Source organism: Stomoxys calcitrans, chromosome 1 (assembly GCF_963082655.1).
Source record: "Stomoxys calcitrans chromosome 1, idStoCalc2.1, whole genome shotgun sequence".
In the NCBI taxonomy this organism is placed as follows: Eukaryota; Metazoa; Arthropoda; class Insecta; order Diptera; family Muscidae; genus Stomoxys; species Stomoxys calcitrans.
In genome coordinates, this window is record NC_081552.1 from 234,036,660 (window position 1) to 234,058,706 (window position 22,047).

Consider the following 22,047-nt stretch of genomic DNA (forward strand, 5'->3'; position numbering starts at 1 on the left):
CTATAGATCGCTTCAGACCATATTTGACACGTATGTTGAAGATAATTGGATAATAGTTGCGCCCTCTAGAGGCTCAAGAAGTCAAGAACCCAGATCGATTTAAATGACAGCTATATAAGGTTATAGACCGATTTTAACCATACTCATCACAGTTGTTGAAAGTCATAATTAAACACGTCATACAAAATTTCAGCCAAATCGGATAAGAATTGCGCCATCTAGTGGCTAAAGAAGTCAAGACCCCAGATCGGTTTATATGACAGCTATATCATGTTATAGTCCAATTTCAATCATACTTAGCACAGTTTTTGGAAGTCATAACAAAGCACCTCATGCTAAATTTTAGCCAAATCGGATAGGAATTGCGCCCTTTAGTGGCTCAAGAAGTCAAGATTCAAGATCGGTTTATATTGCAGCTATATCAGGTTATAGACCGATTTCAGCCATACCTAGCACAGTTGTTGGAAGTCATAATAAAACACGTCCTGCAAAATGTCAACCAAATGGGATAGGAATTGCGCCCATTATTTCGAGGTGTTACAAACGGAATGACAAGATTAGTATACCCCCATCTAATGGATCTAATGGTGGTGGCTATAAAAATTTATACATATATATTTTTCCAAGTACATGTTATCGACTGTTATTGCATGTTATGCAAGATTGCATTAAAAATCCGTAGAGTTAGTCTGGCTTGCATCATCATCACTTGAACTGTATATTGCAAGAAAAAAACATTACTTCTGCCAAACTCATAATGTCAAAGTTAACGAAATGCATGACCGAAGTAAGGAAAAAAATATAAATTCAAAGTCTACATTCACAACCTCAGCCTTTATTTGATATACATATGTTTACAAATACATACCCCTTTTTCGACATTCTTTTACAATTTCATGCATATTTTTGCCTGCAAATGTTGGCCTCTACTACACACAAACTACCTACTTTATTGCGTTTCTTCAAGTGTTCTCTTTGCCAAAACCATGCAATGAGTGATGAATCATAGGACAACCCCCAAAAAAGTTTTTTTTAGTTTGTTCTTTTAATATGACAGAGTGATTGGTCCCTGAAAACAAAAACAAAAATTGTTTGTTTTCATGCACCATATTTTTCTTTTCCTCGCAGAAGGTAGAACAACAGACTATTGAATATCAGGCCAGCAACTGGCACCTGCCACCCAAAAAAAAGTGACGATTGTTGTATGGTTGGTTTTTGGCATTTTGGCAATGAAATAATCGGCCATCATTCACAATGATGGTCTGGAGATGATTCACTTTAATTTTCTCAGAAAACTCATCGAATTAACGGGGGTAGGAGAGAGCAAAAGGTGTGAAAGAGAGAGCTAAGGAGGGGGGCTAAAGTAATATAAATGATTTGTGTTGTTGTTGTATTATTCAAATTTCGCTCAAGTGTGATGTGTGTAACTAACACTATTTTCACTTCTACTCAAAAGCAGGAAGAAGAAGCAACAACAACAAAAATTAACAAATAAATAAATTAGAAATTATACAATATTTGTGTTTATTGTTTGGTTTGGTCATCGTCTGGGTAATCATAACTGCCGCAGGCAACAAGTTTGATGACTTTAGTGTAGCCTTTGGCAGTCTTGTGAACATATTGCTGTGTTAATTATAAACGAATGGAAAAATTTAAATAATCGAAATGATTATAAATACCAAACGAGTTTTTTTTTTTCATCAAGTGGTGTCAGCAAAGAGAGTTGGCTGTGCGATAGAGAGAAACTGAGAAGGCAAATCACAGAAAGGAGTCGAACAGGGTTGCCAATTCTTGGGCAACACAAAAATACGAAAAGGTCTTTTCATAAAAGATTTTTATGGGGTTATTATATTAATTCTGTTTTATTTTACTGCTATATAGTGCAGTGCTGCTAAAATTGTATGAAAATGACATTTAGCCGATACAACGAAATTCCCAGTGAAGGCTTATGTAAAACAACTGTCTTCAGGATTGCCATAATATGTTTTTATACCCTCCAACAAAAGATGAGGGTACACAATTAAGCCATTCTTTAGCCGTCTGTCGAAAGCACGCTAACTTTCGAAGGATTTAAGCAAAGCGCTGGAAATTTTGCACAAATACTTCTTATTAATGTACATTGTAAATGAGCCAAATCGGTCCCCGTTTTGACATAGCCACATATAAACCGATTTTGGGTCTTGACTTCTTGAGCTTCTACAGGGCGCAATTCTTATCCGATTTGGGTGAAATTCACGTAAAGTTTTGGTATCACTTCCAGCGAATGTGCTTAGTATGGTTTAAGTTGGTTCATAACCTGATATAGCAACCATATAAACCGATCTCCCGATAAGATTCTTGAGCTTCTAGAGGGCGCAATTCTTATCCGATTTGGCTGCATGTATCGTTTTGGTATGACTTCCAACAACTGTACCAAGTATGCTATAAATCGGTCGATAACTTGAGCCTTTCTGAGCCTATGGAGGGGGCAATTACTACTATATTTGCCTGAAAATTTGAAGGTGACTTCTAACAGCCATGATAAGTACGGTCCATATCGGTCAATAACTTGATATAGCTCATATATATAAAGGGTGATTTTTTAGCTATTATATTTTTGGCATCACTGGTTTAAACAGCTCATGCACGTTTCGTGTTTTGTTTCACTGTCAAACTTCTTCAGTTTGGTCTATAAATTAACCGTGATTAACAAACGAACAACGCTTGCAAATTTTTGCATTTTATTATCCGAATGCGTGCTCTGTTAAGAAAGTTCATAGCGCGCTTCTTCCATTTTATGGCCGAGGCTCATTTTTGGCTCAATGGGTACGTAAATAAGCAGAATTAGATTAACCAAAAGCATTGCAAGACCTACCAATGCATCCAGAAATAGTTACACTTTGGTGCGGTTTATGGGCTGGTGGCACCATTGGACCGTACTTCTTCAAAGATGATTCGAATCGTTATGTCAAATCGGGAGATCGGTTTATATGATAGCTATACCAGGTTATAAACCTATTTGGAGCGTACTAGACACAGTTGTTGGAAGTCCTAACAGAACACTGTATGCAAAATTTCAGCCAAATCGGACAAAAATTGCGACTTCCAGGGGCTCAAGAAGCCAAATCGGGAGATCGGTTTATATGGGAGCTATATCACATTAAAGACCGATTCCGACCGTACTTGGCGCAGTTGTTGAAAGTCCTAACTGAACACTATGTGCGAAATTTCAGCCAAGTCGGATAAAAATTGCGTCTTCCAGGGGCTCAGGAAGTCAAATCGATAGATCGGTTTATATGGGAGTTATATCACTCACGTGCCTCGTGAGTGACTTATGTGTCGAGAGTGTCTCATGAGTCGTGATTTTCTCGTGAGCCGCGATTTTCTCGTGAGTCTCGTGATTCACGCCTAACACGACGGCTCACGTGCACACCTCTAGTCCATAGTGACATGGTGCATGGTCTTCTAAACCTAACCTAACCTACGTATTATACTCGGTTTCTTATTCTACCTGCTCTCTTTAAAAGTTTTGCTGAATTAAGTTGTTAAGTAAATTTTAAACCTTAATTAAATAAAATCGTTATATACGCTTATGAAACCACTTTTGTATTGAATCTTGGGACCCACTAAGCTTACCCAAACAAAGGTTAATACAAACCCGTTCATTTGAGTATATAGGACTCCCGAGCGACCCAATTATCTGTTTGAGTGCTGTTGTAATGTAAATGGGAGGTTCCGCACCCCTTCCGATATCAAAAAATTATTAATCCGTTATCACTTTCAGTCCAGACACTTAGAGCAAAATTTTTATATTAAATTCATAATCTATTTAGTAAATTTTTACTTGTTTTTTTTACCCACCCGTCTAGAAAACTCCCGATACATTCATAGCTTTGTTTGTGACATTTATGGCAATTTTGTTAGTTCTTTTTGCTTATTTATCGATAATTCTTAAAAATATTCTAGCAATTTATCGATAGCTCTGGCAACCCTGAGATTTTCATGACAATCCCATTACGCACAAAACCTCTTTGTTTTTCTTTCATGTTAGGTTCATGTTGTGAGGGATTACAATGTTGCTACGTTTGACCGATTTGGTCAATGTTGACGGCATTTTTGTGAAAGTGAAAATGAATACAACATGTAAAAGAAAATTATTCAATTTTTCTTTTTTGCTTAAGGTGAACAAGCACATGGGTTGGGTTGAGTTGTTTCTCTTTTGATTTCGTTTGTGGGATGAGAGTGGTATTGAAATACACACACACACACACACACATTCATATAAGTGAACACAAGTATAAAATTCGCGACCAAAGTCAATCTATTTTGGATGAGTTTGTCTTAATTTAAAAATTCAGCATTTAAATTAAATTAAGATAGATCGCCATCATTAAGTTGTTCGGTAGGTGAGACATGCCAATTTATGAGATTGTTTTTTTTTAGTGTTATTTTGATTATTGTTGAAATTAAAAAGTAAACAAGTAGGGCATCTATGGCAGGGATGCCATTGCGACAGATATAAATGGTCTTGTTTAATGATAAAATGTTTGAGGAATAGTTTATAACATGGATTTGAGGAAAAATTTACGAACATGGACTCTGTCAAATACATCTATAAAAAAAATCAAGCACGACTTTGTCAAATTGTCCCCCATTGGGTTATAGCATTGAATCAACAAACAAATGTTATCAGATCAACCATAAATGTTCATAAATCAAAAAAAGTTTTTTTTGTGGAGGAAACGTTCGAAACTGTCCCCAAACGACATCATTCGGACAAAGTCTGCTGTCTCGTTTTTTTTATACCCACCATAGAATAGGGTTATAGTAATCTAGTCATTCCGTTTGTCACACCTCAAAATATTCATCTAAGACCCCATAAGGTATATATTGTACATTCTTGATCGTATCGACATTCTGAGTATAACCAGCCATATCCATTCGTCCGTCTGTCGAAATTACGATAGCGGTCGAACGCGTAAAGCTAGCCCCTTGAAATTTTGCACAGATACTTCATATTGATGTAGGTCGTTGGGGATTGCAAATGGGCCATATCGGTTCAGATATGGCCCATAAACACATGAACAGATCCCCGGATTTCTTCAAATCCAACATTTTGGAAAGGGCAAAAAAGCCACTCTTGCCCTATACACCTGCCGGAGAGCCATTGGCAAAAGTTGGTGGTTTAGACCGCGTGTCATGCATTGGGTATATACTTCAGATGTCAGACCTATTATGCCATATGGTGTTGTGGTCGGTGGACGGCGCTTCAAAAGTCCACCTACAGTTCAATACTTAACCGAATCCAAAGGATGGCTTGTTTGTGCATCACAGCCGCACTGAGGACCACACCATATGATGCATTGAATTTAATGCTGCATCTTATGCCTCTGGACAATGTGGCTACCTAAATTGCAGCGACCACTGCCGTGAGGTTTAGGTCATGGGGTGGCTACGTACACTGTATTACTTTGATACAATATCCGAAGTTCCAGGCAGTGTGGATTACACCCTACCTGAACTGCTTTTTGATAAAACATTACTGTACCACTCATTCTGATAGAACCGATTAGAACTACGATATTCCTGGTAAAGGAAGTTACATAGACTTCTATACGGATGGTTCCAAACTTAACGACCAGGTGGGCTTTGGGGTGTACTCTAATACTGGTCATATCGAAAAGGTTACCCGACCACTGCAGTGTGTATCAAGCAGATATCCTTGCAATTAAGGAAGTGGTAGAATGGAATGTAATAACGATGATTGGCATAAATATCTTCTCAGACAGCCAGGCAGCCATCGAATGTCACAGATCTCTCAACGAGACTGCTGAACAGTTCAAAATTCACGGGTTCACACCGGGCCACAAAGATATTCCAGGGAATTATAAAGCAGATGAGCTTGCGAGACTAGGTACTAACTTACACATTCCAGGGATACTGAAATCTTTGGGTATGCCTGTAAGCTAAGTTTTCAGGACCAGACCCGAAGGGCAACGAATGATAGATGACAAAGAGGGGGCTGTAAGCATTCCAAAACTATGTGGCCTAATCTAGACTTGAAGAGGTCTACTGCTTTGCTGTCATTGGCTAGAACAGACGTCGCAATCATTGTGCCCGTCATGACAGGTCACTGTCTAATCAGAAAACATGCTGACAGACTGAAGGTTGCCAGCAACGACTTTTGCCGAAGCTGTAGGGACATCGAGGAAGAAGAGACTATAGAACACCTTCTGTGTGTGTGTCCCGCACTAGCAGTTAGAAGGAGTTCCACTTAAGGTTCTCATTTCTTTGAGAACCTGTCTGATTTAGCGGATGTGAACATTCGCAAGTTTTTTTAAAGCAATCTGGATGGTTCAACGGTAGGAACTAGAAGGCATCTCCCTTCTGCTGTTCCTGTGGTATCACAATGGTCGAAAACGTCTAAGTGAGTGTGATGGCAGACTGCCACTGAAACCTAACCTAACTTACATTCGATATTAGTACGTTTATGGCTAATGGTTGATATGTTGAAGCGAAACGTTACATAGCTACATTAAAAAACAAAAAAACTTCGTAATAAAAGCATTTTGTTTCTCGTAAAAATGTCTCAAACGGTTTTATTTTTTTTGCGTGCACATTTTGTAGGGATAATGTCATACCGCCGGTCATGAAATTGACAACGCGTGTTCACTATATGACACCATTGGTGCATGATTTTGCAAAGTCACTTTTTCTATCAGTGTATGTAGAAGAGATACGAAAATGTTTGTATGTACCAACTATACGATGCGGGTGATATTTTACTAGTTGAGTTCTGTCATGACTTTCAATACCAAGGTTTAGTATGGACCGCTGATGCAACTGACATAGGTCTGATGTAAACTGAATCTCACACCTTTTCCCTTGCATTTTAGCTATTGTTGTCGGATCTGGAAGCTTAGCAACAGTATGCTAAGCCTGTGGATTTTTACAAAAAAACCACACCCTCCCAAACTTTCTCCAAAACTTTTTGATAGTCTATACAGCTCTTCCCAATTTTTGGAGTCATGCATGCAGGTCATGCTGGCTACTACACACTTATATTTTATTGGCTTAAAGCCAATGAACTTTTTTTTTTGTTAATTCAATTAAAAACGATCCATTTTCCTATAAATAACTGCCGGACGTATGCGCTTAAATTTCGTTTGTGAATATCGGAAAATAAATAAACGATATATACCAGAAAAAAAAAACCCAAAATTGCCAAATAAATTACTCATCATTAATGACGTCTGGCCGCAATACATTGGTCTAAGTATCTCTGACTCATGCGAAAATTAAAAATTGATCATGCAAACAATCATGGCTACACCAAATGTTGTACCCACAGCTTTTTTTCCTTTTCTCTATCCAAAGCAAAACCCATAAAGTGTATAGAACATGGCCTTAATCTTTCATATGTTTCATAGTTTTACTCATTAAAAAGTAATAAATTTAAAAAAATTATTTGTTTTTGGGGGAAATTTTAAATGTTATTGTTTTTCCATATTTGTATGGGGATGGGGGTATACTAACTTGGTCATTGGGTTTGTAACATCTCGAAATATGCGTCTGATATCTCAAGTAATTGCGGATTTTTCATATATTCGGCGTTGACAAATTTTTTCAACGGCTTGTGACTCTGTATTTGCATTCTTTCTTCTGTCAGTTATCAGCTGTTACTTTTAGCTTGCTTTAGAAAAAAAGTGTAAAAAAAGTATATTTGATTAAAGTTCATTCTTAGTTTTATTAAAAATGCATTTACTTTCTTTTAAAAAATCCGCAATTACTTTTTGGGCAACTCAATATATATATCCCTGATCGTTATGACATTTAAAGTTGATCTAGCCATGTCTGTCTCGCTGTCCGCTAACTTTCGAAGGAATAAAGCTAGGCGCTTGAAATTTTGCACAAATACTTTTTAGTAGTGTAGGTCGGTTGGGATTGTAAATGGACAAAATCGGTCCATGTTTTGATATAGCTGCCATATGAACCGATCTTGGGTCTTGACTTCTTGAGCCTCTAGAGGGTGCAAATCTCGTCCGATTTGGGTGAAATTACGCACGTGGTGTTTTGGTATCCATTCCAACAACTGTGTTAAGTATGGTTCAAATCGGTCCATGTTTTGATATAGCTGCCATATAAACCGATCTTGGATCTTGACTTCTTGAGCCGCTAGAGGGCGCAATTCTCGTCCGATTTGAATGAAATTTTGCACGTAGTGTTTTGGTATCCTTTCCAACAACTGTGTTAAGTATGATTCAAATCGCTTCATAAGTTGGTATAGCTGCCATAAAAACCGATCTAGGATCTTGATTCTTTAACCGCTAGAGGGCGCAATTCTCATCCGATTTGGTTGACATTTACCATGACGTGTTTTGTTATGACATCCAATAACTGTGCTAAGTATGGTGCAAATCGGTATAGAACCTGATATAGCTGCCATATAAACCGATCTGGGATCTTGACTTCTTAAGCCGCTAGAGGGCGCAATTCTCATCCGATTTGGAAGAAATTTCGTGCAACGGTTTCTCTCATGACCTTCAACATATGTGTCGAATATGGTCGAAATCGATCAATAGCTTGATACAGCTCCCACATAAACCGATCTCCCGATTTTGCTTCTTGAGCCCCTACAAGGGGTAATTCTTATCCGAATGAAATGAAATATCGCACAATGACTTCTACAATGTTCAGCATTCATTTATGATCCGAATTGGACTATAACTTGATATAGCTCCAGCAGCATAACAGTTCTTATTCAATATTCTTTGATTGTCTAAAAAGAGTTACCGCGCATAGAACTCGACAAATGCGATCCAAGGTGGGGGGTATATAAGATACGGCCCGGCCGAACTTAGCACGCTCTCACTTGTTTTTTTGTAGCATGTGTGTTTTTATTTTCTATAGTGGTATGGTATGGCGCCAAAACTAACAAATTGGGGGTTGGTAGTATTTATTTTAGTCTAGTCTGAAAATCAAAAACAAAGGCACAATATATTTATAGGCAAATATTGGGTTGCCCAAAAAGTAATTGCGGATTTTTCATATGTCGGCGTTGACAAACTTTTTCACAGCTTGTGACTCTGTAATTGCATTTTTTCTTCTGTCAGTTATCAGCTGTTACTTTTAGCTTGCTTTAGAAAAAAAGTGTAAAAAAGTATATTTGATTAAAGTTCATTCTAAGTCTTATTAAAAATGCATTTACTTTCTTTTAAAAAATCCGCAATTACTTTTTGGGCAACCAATATATATCCACAAAACTTTGGTTGCTCGAACTATTGACACCGCTCTTCATGATGCTAATCTGCAAATTTTACTAATTTCGAGTAAACGATCTGTGTGAAACAATATTTCAATTGGTTTTAATCATACATGAGATCATTTTACACAAGGCAATATGACTGCATAGGAGGAATGTAAATCATTAGAAATGCTATTAAATTTAATGGCATCATGTACTAAAACAAGAATTATATATAAAATCTATTTTTTCTAATGCAAGATGACACTAGCTATTAAGAACAAAAACAAAAAATTATAATATTGGGTTGCCCAAAAAGTAATTGCGGATTTTTTATATAGTCGGCGTTGACAAATTTTTTCACAGCTTGTGACTCTGTAATTGCATTCTTTCTTCATCCTAAGTTTTATTAAAAATGCATTTACTTTCTTTTAAAAAATCCGCAATTACTTTTTGGGCAACCCAATAAATCTCCACAAGATTTATTTCTATTGGGTTGCCCAAAAAGTAATTGCGGATTTTTTAAAAGAAAGTAAATGCATTTTTAATAAAACTTAGAATGAACTTTAATCAAATATACTTTTTTCTACACTTTTTTTCTAAAGCAAGCTAAAAGTAACAGCTGATAACTGACAGAAGAAAGAATGCAATTACAGAGTCACAAGCTGTGAAAAAAATTGTCAACGCCGACTATATGAAAAATCCACAATTACTTTTGGGGCAACCCAATATATGACTTCATAGTGTTGGAAGCTGTGAAATTATACTTGTTTTTATACCCACCACCGAAAGATGGGGGTATATTCATTTGGTCATTCCATTTACAACACATCGAAATATCCATTTCCGACCTTAAAAAATCTAAGACCATCTAGCCATGTCCGTCCGTCTGTCTGTCCGTTGAAATCACGCTACAGTCTTAAAAAATAAAGATATTGAGCTGAAATTTGGCACAGATTCTTTCTTTGTTCATAAGCAGGTCAAGTTGGAAGATGCGCCATATCGGACTAAATTTTGATATAGCCCCTATATAGACCGATCCGGCGATTTAGGGTCTTAAATCCACATTTATTATCCGATTTTGCCGAAATTTGAGACAGTGAGTTAAGTTAGGCCCATCGACAATCCTCTTCAATTTGACTCAGATCGGTCCAGATTTGAATATAGCTACCATATAGACCGATCCGCCGATTTAGGGTCTTAGCCCCATAAAAGCCATATTTATTATCCGATTTTGTCGAAATTTGAGACAGTGAGTTAAGTTAGGTCCTTCGACAACCTTCTTGAATTTGGCCCAGATCGGTCCAGATTTGAATATAGCTACCATATAGAACGATCCGCCGATTTAGGGCCTTAGCCCCATAAAAGCTACATTTATTGTCCGATTTTGCAAAAATTTGGGACAGTGACTTAAGTTAGGCCCTTCGACAACCTTCTTGAATTTGGCCCAGATCGGTCCAGATTTGGATATAGCTGTCATATAGACCAATCTCTCAATTTAAGGTTTTGGGTCCATAAAAGGCTCATTTATTGTTCGATGTCCTCGGAATTTGGGACAGTGAGTTAAGTTAAGCTACTCGACATACTTCTGCAACTTGGCCCAGATCGGTCCAGATTTGGATATAGCTGTCATATAGACCAATCTCTCAATTTAAGGTTTTGGGTCCATAAAAGGCTCATTTATTGTTCGATGTCCTCGGAATTTGGGACAGTGAGTTAAGTTAAGCTACTCGACATACTTCTGCAACTTGGCCCAAATCGGTCCAGATTTGGATATAGCTGCCATACAGACCGATATCGAATATTTTTAATTAGTCTCGTTAATTACTATTAAAATTAACGCCACAGATGTTCAATATAGATACATGTATTATGCGACTCTTTAAAAAAGGCACCAAGTACAAAAATTAGAAATAAACATAGAAAATTTAAACGGGAGCTATGCATGACCCATGAATCTGATTTGGCTAGTTTTCAATCGATTGTGGACACTTTTGTTTTTAAACTATAAATTATTTTTACAAAACACTTTTAAACATTATAGTTGGTTTCTCTCTATTAATATACTTGCTTTTTTTTACAGTTTTTATGTTTCCCCAATTCCTTTTTCTTCTCTCTTAGGCGACTCTTAAGAATGAAACAAAAGAAAACTTCAGATTTATACCGTTGTCCGTAGTTGCAATTTATCGGTGATTTATCTATTTTAGTTTATCGTCCTTGATTAACGCAAATGTTGTTATCGGAATTTTCGATAATACTGTTATCTGAATTAACGATAACCCTGTTAACGAAATTATCAACACACTGTAAGTGGAATTCTATCTAAATGACCTCATAGTGTTTAAAGCAAATCGCTGTTGTTTTTATACCCACCTCCATAGGATGGGGATATACTAATCTAGTGATTCCGTTTGTAACACCTCGAAATATTGATCTAAGACCCCATAAAGTATATATATTCTTGATTGTCCCGACATTCAGAGTCGATCTAGCAAAGTCAGTCCGTCCCTTCGTCCATTTGCCCGTTGAAATCACGATAGCGGTCGAACGCGTAAAGGTAGCTGCTTGAAATTTTATACAGATACTTACTATTAATATGGGTCGTTGGGGATTGCAAATGCCCATATCGGTTCAGATATGGATATAGCTCCCATATAAACCGATCTTCCGAATTGACCACTTGAGCCCCTGGAAGCCACAATAGTGTTCTATTATGACTTCCAGCAACTGTGCCAAATACGGTTCAAATCGGTCTATAAACTGATATAGTTCCCATATAAACTCATCTCCCGATTTGACTTCTTGAACCGGTTGGGTTGTTGGTCTTCATAGGACACATCTTTGGAAGAAAGGTTTGCATAGTTTGGGTCTCATGATTTGTTGGAATTTTGTTCTCTAATTTGTTGTCAATACGAAGCAAATTTATACAAAGTAAAATCAATAGCTCATCTGGCCAAAATTTGGCACAGCGTGTCTAGGACTTGCATATACTCCGAAAGCCTGGCAGGAGGCAAGGGTGGTGATAATACCCAACCCCGGCAAGGCAAGTTATGCGACACCAAAGGCCTATAGACCCATAAGCCTTACGTCCTGTCTACTCAAAACCATGGAACGTATTGTGGACACCATGATAAAGAGTAGGACATCCAGCATGCCCATGTCAAGGGAAGGTCGGTGGAGACTGTCCTGCACGAGGTTGTGCATAAAATTCAATAGAAGAATCTTTCAATGTCAAAACGTACTCACTGGCGGTACGCATTGACATCGAGGGGGCTTTTAACAATGTGCGGAGCGACACACTGATCCAATCCTTAGACCAGTACCGGGTGGACCAGATTCTTAGAGACTGGATAAACCATATGCTAAGGAACCGATAGATAAATTGGGTGTCCCATGGCATAAATATAAGGGAGAAAGTGACACAGGACACGCCACAGGGGGGCATTTTATCGCGACTCCTATGGGTGACCACCATAAATTACCTATTACGGATGCTGACTGAGGAGGGATTTGAACCCGTTTGCTATGCAGACGATGTTGTACTACATCTAAGGGGTAAGGATCCGAACCAGCTATGCATAAGGGCTGAAAGGGTCTTGCAGATGACACTCGACTGGGCTAGACCTAGGGGTCTTAACGTTAACCCAGAGAAGCCTGAAGTCTCCCTGTTCATGAGGAAGACGAGGTGGGCCAATTTGACACACCACGTTTCCTCAATAGAACGATTTCGATATCTGAGAAGGTCAAATACTTAAGAGAGATTTTGGACAGGAACCAGAATTTGGAGTGTCACATTCAGTGGCGTATGAAGAAGGCTCACAGATGTTGGGCACTGTGTAGACGGGCCGTAGGCACGAAATGGGGCCTGAATCCGAGGATAGTCCACTGGCTCTGCAGGAGTGTGATTAGACAAATACTTACTTACGCCTCAGTAGTTTGGTGGACTGCCATGGAGAAAAAGTGGAAGGCCTATACAAGAGGTTCAGAGAACATGTTGTCTTGGTATAGGCGGAGCGATGAGGACCACGCCCACTAGGGTACTGTTCTAGACTATTCTAGATATCCGACCAGATTAAGTGTGAGGCAGCCACTGCGGCTGTGAGACTTAAGGCGATCGGAGAATGGATTGAGGATGGGAGCAGCTCATACCATCGCGGTATAATTGAGGCGACGAGAGGAAACCTGGAAGGAAAGCAAAAGGTTTCCGATCGGATACCTGAGATAAACCTTGAAGTCGAGTGCAGGCGCTACTGTCATCGGCTCAGTCTTGGATTGACGGAACCCTAGTATTGCCACCTGGAAAATCATGTTACATGGATGGATCAAAGCTAGAGGACAGAGTGGACCTGGGGGTTTACATTGAGAACCCAGGGACTGAGATCTGTTTTAGACTGCCTGACCATAATACGTCCCTGCAGGCGGAGATCCGGGCGATCACGGAATGCGCGAAGTGGTGTGGTGCTAACGTGAGGACGTCGAGTGTGAACATCTTTACCTGCAGTAAAATTGCCATAAGGGCAATAACAACCAGGACGGTAAGGTCACGAACAGTCTTGCAATGTAAGAAGGAGATTAACGCCTTCTCTGAGGATGGCAAAATACGCATCGTTTGGGTGCCGGGCCCTAACGGAGTAAGGGGAAATGAAAGGGCAGACGATTTTGGCGGTAAAGGCCAGAGGGCTGTCGTCAATAAACTTGGTTAAGCCGAAATCTTTCGGGTCGACGCAGACCGAGTTAAGAGGGTGGGCGACGAATGCGCATGCAACATTGTGGAACAGCGTAACAGTCGGTAGGACGGCGAAAATCCTATGGGGGGATCCAGATCGTGAGAAGACGAGGCTTTTACCGAAAGGAAGCAAGAAGGAGGTCAATTTAGTTATTGGTATCATAACGGGACACATAGGACTACGAGCTCACTTATGTAAAATCGGTGCGGCAAATGATAGCACGTGTAGGGCATGCGGGGAAGATGATGAGACGTTGGAGCATTTCCCGGCTTTCGCGTGTAACAGACAACGGTACTTGGGTAGGGACGCAATACCAGACTAAAATATTTCTTTTTAGAGGTTACTTTATAGTTTTTAGAGCGCACAACAAGCCGATTACTGACTTAGGTGTATGGCATGGGGCGGATTAATATCTACACCCTCTTTCCAAACTGACCCTAACCTAAAGTTACCAGCTCAGCTGATGGAATTTTCCTCATTTAGAGTTTTATCAAAATCCCACTAGAATTTTCATTGTTTTAATTTATAATTTAAACGCGTATAATGTTAAATCATTTAATCTTATGGCTCCCACAAATGATAATGCAAATAAAAACTTGAATGTTAATTTGTCAATGTACAGAAAGTTGATAGCCTAATGGGAATTCCCGCCACAATCACCACAGGTTTGTATCGTTCAGTTCATTGTTGTTGGGCTAGTGACTTTACCTTTATAATTCTACCAAAATACTGCTCTATATCGATCCACCGTATGTCATCTCATAGTTTTTACATAAATCTTCAAAAAGTAGGATTTATGATAAATCTCACGTTTTCTCTGCAATCATGACGAGAGAAAAGTATGGTAACCCTATACTTTCATTGAACGTTGGTATTCACATTAAAAGGTTAGCCTTAAGTTGTAAGATTTGAAGTTTTTATTATCGATATGTCAATGGAGATATTTGGGTCATAAAAAAATCAATTCAATATAAACTCAAGTAAAACTCCTAAAGTTACTCTATCTAATCCTCTTAACCAAACACTGAGGTTTGTTGGAGTTCTTAAAAATTGGTTGTTTTTTTTATTGCTGTATAATCATGCCATGTGAAAACCACCACAACCACAATAGAATGTCAGTTGTTTAAGTTCAATAGGAACGAACACTGACTGATGAGTGGTGCACTTTGAATTATCAGGTTAATGATTTGTTGGCTTATAATAAAAACTTCAGCCAAGAATTTCTTTATCGGTGCGTTGTAGTTGTTGTTTCCTTCGTCGTTGCTGCTGTTTTAGCTTTTTTGTGTATTTATTTTTGTTTTCTTTCTTCAAAATCTAGTAGAAGAAAGCAAGACAAATAATAAAAACACTCATACAATGATATTGTACAACAATTGTTTTATTGTTGTTTGGTTGTTTAAATAGCCGATATAGAGGCACAAATGCTCTTCAAGTAGTAAATTTCCATAATACTTTGAAACAACAGCCATAGCCACAGCCACAGCGACAATCTCTGATGTTGATTTGTATTGAATGCACAATACTTAGGGCAGATACAACCGACTGCCAGACAGACGTTGAATGAAGGCAAGTAGTTTGAAGGGGCCACCATCTTATCTTCAGAAGAGAGAGAGAGAGTGATAAGTGTTTTGTATGTGGCCTGCATGTGGTCAACTATTCCCTTCACATAGTGACACACTCACTCGCTGCACTCTTTTGGGGCACAACTTAGTCTTTGTTAAATAAACAACAAGGAATTTTTTTTAAAGCGATAAACTGTCCACATTTTCGAGACGATAAATTGTAACAACGCTTTAACATTTACTTCCTTATTTTGAGACAAAAGAATTTTATTTATCACTCCTTGGTTTGTAATTTGGTGTTTTTTTTTCGGCTAGACTGCATCGTGACCGAATTATAATCTGTGTATTTAGGACGTTGCCTGTGCGTAATGATAATTCTTCGCCATAGGTGTATCCACACAAAAAAAAATCAACCAGGGCGTTGGAAAATTGGAAGTGAATCGACCACAAATGTTCATAGATCAACAACATTTTTTTTTTGTGAACGAACCCTTCGAAAGTATCCCCAATCGTTATCATTCTGAAAACTTCTATTGTACAGTTTTTTTTTTTAAGATTTTGTTTGCTGCTGAAACTCGAACAAACACCTTTCCCCATTTCGCCACAAACACCTTTCCCCATTGCGCCACAGACGCCAATGTACATCAGGGATGGAAAATGCAAAATTTGTAATAGTACTAAAAACGTACTTTTTTGACCGAAAGAGTACTTTTTATACCCACCACCGAAGGATGGGGTATATATTGATTTTGTTATTCCGTTTGCAATACATCGAAATATCCATTTCCGACCCTACAAAGTATATATTGGGTTGCCCAAAAAGTAATTGCGGATTTTTCATATAGTCTGCGTTGACAAATTTTTTCACAGCTTGTGACTCTGTAATTGCATTCTTTCTTCTGACAGTTATCAACTGTTACTTTTAGCTTGCTTTAGAAAAAAAGTGTAAAAAAAAGTATATTTGATTGTATTTGATTGATTAAAGTTCATTCTAAGTTTTATTAAAAATGCATTTACTTTCTTTTAAAAAATCCGCAATTACTTTTTGGGCAACCCAATATATTTTTGATCAGCGTAAAAATCTAAGACGATCTAGTCATGTCCGTCCGTCCGTCTGTCTGTTGAAATCACGCTACAGTCTTTAAAAATAGAAATATTGAGCTGAAACTTTGCACAGATTCTTTTTTTGTCCATATGCAAGTTAAATTTGAAGATGGGCTATATAGGACTATATCTTGATATAGCCCCCATATAGACCGATCCGCCGATTTAGGGCCTTCGGCCCATAAAAGCCACATTTATTATCCGATTTTGCTGAAATTTGGGACAATGAGTTGTGTTAGTCCCTTCGACATCTTTCTTCAATTTGGCTCATATCGGTTCAGATTGGGATATAGCTGTCCTATAGACCGATCCACCGATTTAGGGTCTTAGGCCCATAAATCCACATTTATAATCCCATTTTGCTGAATTTTGGGACAGTGAGTTGTGTTAGGCCCTTCGACATCTTCCTTCAATTTGGTCCAGATCGGTCCAGATTTGGATATAGCTGCCATATAGACCGATCTCTCGATTAAAGGCTTTGGACCCATCAATGAGCGCATTTATTGTCCGATTTTGCCAAAATTTGGGACAGAGAGTTAGGCCTTTCGACATTATTTTTCAATTTGGCCCAGATCGATCCGGATTTAGATATAGCTCCCATATATATTTTTCGTCCGTTATGTCCTTTTCAAGCTGTAGAAGCCACAATTTTTGTCCGATCTTTACAAAATTTATGTTTTATTCGACGTCCTCATTTGTGTGCAAAGTTTCATAAAAATCTATTCAGATTTAGATGTAGTTCCCATATATAACTTTCATCCGATATGGAATTTTATGGCTATAGCAGCCGCAATTTTGGTCGGATCTTTACAAAATTTTGCACGCAGTGTTTTCTTTAAAGTTTCAATACGACTGCAAAATTTAATAAAAACTGGATCAGATTTATGTATATCACCCATATATATATTTTTCGTCCGTTATGTCCTTTTCAGGCTGTAGAAGCCACAATTTTTGTCCGATCTTTACCAAATTTGGCACGGGGTGCTTTATTTGACGTCTTCATATGTGTGCAAAATTTCTTAAAAATCGGTTCAGATTAAGATATACCTCCCATATATATCGTTCATCCGATTTGGATTTCAAAGGCTGTGGTAGGCACAATTTTGGCCCGATTTCTACAAAATTTAGCGTGAGTTGTTTTATTTAAAGTCCCAATGTGAGTGGGATCGGTCTAGATAAATTTTGTCCGATATGGTCTTTTAACGCTGTAGAAGCCACTATTTTAGTGCGATTTTAAGCAGATGTAGTAAGAAGTGTTTTATTCGACGTCTAAATACGTGTGCAATTTAATAAAATTCGGTTTAGATTTAGATATAGGTCCCCCGATGTATCATTAGCATGTAGAAACCACAATTTGCGTTCTATTTTGCATGAGACGTAGGGTGTGAGATGTTCTATTTGACGTCCCACTAAAAAAATTGGCACAGGTATACCGATATACCTCACATATAATCTTTTATCCGATATGGCCTATTGTGGAAATCCAAATTTGTTGTCCTATAATAGGAAAATCTTACGAGGTTCTATTTGATATTTCAATAGGTATCCAAATTGAAGACTGACTAGATTTCGAAATAAGTTCTACATATAAAAAGTACTTTGTACATCAGTTCGTGTAGGGTATTATATAGTCGGCTCCGCCCGACTTTTGCCTTTCCTTACTGGTTTTATAATGCGTTTTGACAGCTGTTCGGTCGAAAAGTCGAAGTCAGTATTAGGCTTCAAGTATTGCTTTTAGACGTCAAAGTTAAACATTGTTTGATATTTGCGAGTTGATTTTTTGACATTTGTTTGTAGAGTTGCATTTTTCAACGCCACCTCCTCACGCCACGTTTTGACCTTAAGACTCACTTAAGTCACAGCCAACAACCCTTAAACCCAACCATTATGGCTAATATAAGTCATTAATGATAAACGGCTTCACCCTGATGAAATAAAGAAAGAAATTGTTTTAATTTTCTTATGAAGGTTATATCGGCATACGGTGACTCTTATCATAGTTGTAAAAAGAATTGCATCAGTTGAAGAAAATCAATATCATGTGTTTCACCTACTGCCAACATTGCATTGACCATAAACTAATCGTGACAAATTAAAACCTGCGATTTTGTTATCAATCGCAAATAAAAACACACACATTAGCCTTTGAAAAGTTTTGATTAGTTCTTAAGATAAATGGAAAAATACACAAAAGTTCCTTGATAGCGAAGTTGCGAGGAAGGCAGCGCAGAAAGATAGCCGGCAAGCCAATATGACAACGAAAAAAATTTAAACAAAATAAAAATATTTTTTTTAAACAAAACTCTAGCCTTCATTGATTTTGCTTTACACCCATAAATGCGGGGAGGTGGTTTTGATTGTTTTTAATTATAAATAACACTTGCCGTCCGTCTATCCGTCTATCTGTCTGTCCGTCTCTGCACGTATTATATATACCAGAGTTTAATATCCCCATAGCTTTGCTGGCTTTACACTTGAGTAGATATCACAAGTTTACTCTACTCTTCATCGACATCGATTGTCGCCTTTACCGTTGTTTATTTAACATTCAACATTCTTCAATGTTTCGCTTTTGGCCGTTCTTAGACAACGCCGCCATTGTAGTCATCGTTGCTCATTGGTTGTTGTTTATTGATGTTATGTGAATCTGATATTTATTTCTGACACATTCTCTGTTAGTGAATGCAAGAGAGCAAAAGGGCGATGGGGTGGCATGGGGGCCATGTGAGGTGGTATATTATAGCAAGCAAGCATAGAGATAGCATTCAATAACAAGAACATGTGTTTGCTTATGTTAACATGTGTGAGTGTGAGTTTGTTACGTTTGACTGATTTGTAGAATCATAATCAAACATAAAACTGCCGGTGGTTTAGAAGATTGCTTTTACCTGCACACTTTGCACAATGGCACGAACAGAGAAAAAAGGTGTAAAAAAGCAAAATGTTTATGTGTATCAACGAACTTATGAAAGTATGCTTCTCATGTAGAACTTTTTAACGATTTCAAAAATGCTACCCATAGAAATGTAAGATTTTTAGTTTAAAAGATATGGTCGTTAAAAAAACACAAAATGTTTAGGTAATTTTGTGCGATTTCAAGTGCAATATCTCGAAAACTAGATAAGGAGTTGTTATATTGGGTTGCCCAAAAAGTAATAGCGGATTTTTTAAAAGAAAGTAAATGCATTTTTAATAAAACTTAGAATGAACTTTAATCAAATATACTTTTTTTCTAAAGCAAGCTAAAAGTAACAGCTGATAACTGACAGAAGAAAGAATGCAATTACAGACTCACAAGCTGTGAAAAAATTTGTCAACGCCGACTATATGAAAAATCCGCAATTACTTTTTGGGCAACCCAATATTTTATTGTTTCTATAGATGGATATAATTAATAAAAAATGATGATAATGATTTTTTGATCTTCTCTAGATAAATGCAAATTGCAAATTTGCTCATGAACATTTCATTACGAAACAGGACAAGCTTCTCTTCTGTTCGATTCAAGTTTTAAGCCCAATGCTAAGGGCCTCGAAATATCAATTTCCGACCCTACAAAGTATATATATTTCGGATTAACGTAAAATTCTAAGACGTTTTAACGCTGGTTAAGTTCTTGAACGGGCCAAATCGGACCATATTTGGATATAGCTGCTATATAGACCGATTTTCCAATAAAGGGTCTAAAGCCTATAAAAGCTTTCTTTTTAACCAATTTCACTGAAATTTGAAACAGTGAGTTGTTTTACGCCCCCTAACATAGGACCCAAATGTGGTTCAGATCGGACTATATTTAGGATATGGCTGTCATATAGACTGATCTGTCGAAAAAAGCTTTATTTATTACCCGATTATGTTGAAATTTGAAATACAAAATTCAACAGTGACTTATATTTATTACCCCACTCAATATCCGTGTCGAATTTGGGTGCATAAGTTATCCAATTTTCACCGGATTGTGGCGAAAGGGGGTTTTCATATATACCCGAGGGTGGTGGGTATCCAAAGTTCGGCGCGGCCAAACTTAACGTCTTTTTAGTAGTTTCAAAGGCATAGTTCTTCACAAATGTCCCCAACATTTGAAGGGGATAACCATTGCAGCATCATAGGCGGATATGCTAACCCCTGCGTTACAATTAAAAAAAGTACCAATTTTTTAAAAATTTTCCAAATTTGGTGGAAAATAAAAGATATACCCTTTTATACTATCGCTATATTTTGAAAATACGCTCCTTGATTGCCCTTAACATAATTTCAAAAAGTTTAGCTGCCCATAGCTACCCCATTTTCGTTTAGAGGCAAACAAATTAAAAAATACGTGGTTCAAAAATTGTATGGAGGACATCTCCCACAGTGGAAAAAATCTTAGGGATCTACACGAAACTTGACATAGTCAATGTGGAAATGGTTTCCAATAAGTATGCAAAATTTGGAGACCCTTATAGGTCCAGGGGGGGGGCATGAATATTGGCCACTTCGGGCATTTCACAATTTGAAGAGTTGCGAAATAAAAATTTATGAGTCCATCGTTATGATTTTTTTGGCAAAAGCTAGAGCTCGAAGAACATACAAAACAAGCCTACATATCTGGAATATCCCTAAAGGTTTATGAGATATTGGATTTACAAAAATTTTTTTTAAGATTTTAGTCAAGGTATCGTCGGTATTTTTGAAATTGTAGGGCTATAGCTGAACCGATTGCAATCCGATTAAACCATTGGAAATCCTACATAATTCTCCGAATAATATATGATATTGATTGTTCTTCCCCCGTTACTTAGTGGAAAATTTATTATTGATTTTTCTTTACTATTTAAAGTTATACGCCTCACAGCTCAAAATTTCCGAAAAACCCAAATTACGAATTGTTATGAAAATTTTACAGAAAATTAAAAAATTTTTTCAAAATAAAAATTTTTTTTGTTGTTTTGGTTGATAATTTTAAAATAATAAAGCCTCAAAAGAGGAAAAAAATGTGTAAAATTGAAAAAAAAAAATTACTCCACTTAGTTACCATTTTTCCACAAATTTTGATTTGACGAGCACCCTTTTCAAACATACATTTCATAGGTTAGACACTTATCTATCATATGTCGTTTAAATCATTCAATTACCTTATTCATTTCAAAATATATGATTTTTGCAACGACAAAACACAAACTGCGCCACTGTGCGTCGTTTGTTATTCACCACCTGGCTAAGAAGAACACAAAGAATTTGTTGTGGTAGCGCAAAAACAGTCATAAACATTATTTATTTGCATGATTGGTGAACATGAACACAACGCGATATTGAAGAAGGCAAAGTGACAATTGAGGTAAGATATGACCTACGACACGTTTTGTTACTAATATTCAATGAGTTATGAATCGTAGTTAGAAATCCTATCACAGATCCGATATGATTCCTTTAAATCATGCATAGTCGCAAA